Genomic DNA, 1,390 nt, shown 5'->3' with positions numbered 1-1,390 from the left:
ACCCCTGTGTTTCTGGGACACTCATTTTAATTCTCACCAGCCGGCCAGGACTGTCCCAGCTAAATTGGGCCATATGGTCAGTTGTTTACCCTATTCAGAATAGATATTCTGAAATGTTTCCAGTCTAAAAACACTCTAACTTCTTCTTAGAACAATCAGTGCCAGAGCATCTGAGAAGAGCCTACTTACAGAGCTTAGTACTAAGTACTATTCAAAATTTGATTTAAGAACCATAGTTAATCCAGTAAGTAATAATGACCATTGTATAATTTATTTCAAAACAACTCATGTGACTAATCATACTAAATAAGTCATGAAAATCAGGTCAAAATATTTAAAAGCTCCTATATATTTTAGGAGGATAAATCCCATGGTGAGCCAATAGAGCTATGCTGATTTTCATGGCTAAGGAGGTGGTAATGTTTTCAAAAGCTTCTAGGTGAAAAATTTGGTTTCTCTCCAATGAATCACAGGCTGTCCTATACTCTCTAGCAGTATTTGCACAAACAATAAGGGCTAAAATTAAATAAAATGTGCAATCTCATTATATATATTAGTAAAAACTTTCATAGTTTCATAGTTGGTAGGGTCGGAAGTGACCTAAGCAGATCAACAAGTCCAACCCCCTGCCATGGGCAGGAAAGGGTGCTGGGGTCAAATGACCCCGGCTAGGTGGTTGTCTAGCCTCCTTTTGAAGACCCACAGGGTAGGGACGAGCACCACTTCCCTTGCAAGTTGGTTCCAGCTCCTAGCCTCCCTGACTGTGAAATAGTGCCTCCTGATGTCTAGCCTGAATCTACTGTCAGTCAACTTATGGCCATTGTTTCTTGTTACTCCAGGTAGTATTTGGGGGAACAAGGACTCTCCCATTGCCTGCTGGTCTCCCTTGGCCAGTTTATAGATGACCACCAGATCCCCTCTCAGCCTTCTTGTGTGGAGGCTGAACAGCTTCAGGTCCTGTATTCTCTCCTTGTAGGGCCTGCCCTGCTGCCCCTGATCATGTGAGTGGCCTCCTCTGGACGCTCTCAATGCTGTCCACATCCCTCCTGAAGTGTGGCACCCAGAACTGGATGCAGTACTCCAACTGCAGCCTGACCAATATTGCATAGAGCGGGAGGATCACCTCCTTGGACCTGCTCGTGATGCATCTATGGATGCATGACAAGGAGCAGTGAGCCTTCCTGACCGCATCCCCACATTGGCGGCCCATGTTCATCTTGGAATCAATAGTGACTCCAAGATCCTTTTCTGCCTCTGTGCTGATAAGAAGGGAGTTCCCCAGCCTGTAGGTATGCTGCTGGTTCTTCCTCCCCAGGTGCAACACCTTGCACTTGTCTGTGTTGAATCCCATCCTATTCTCATCTGCCCACCCCTGTAACCTGTCTAGGTC

This window comes from Gavialis gangeticus, unplaced genomic scaffold (assembly GCF_001723915.1).
Source record: "Gavialis gangeticus isolate Ggan-Ray unplaced genomic scaffold, GavGan_comp1, whole genome shotgun sequence".
NCBI lineage: Eukaryota > Metazoa > Chordata > Crocodylia > Gavialidae > Gavialis > Gavialis gangeticus.
This window is presented reverse-complemented; position numbering follows the sequence as displayed.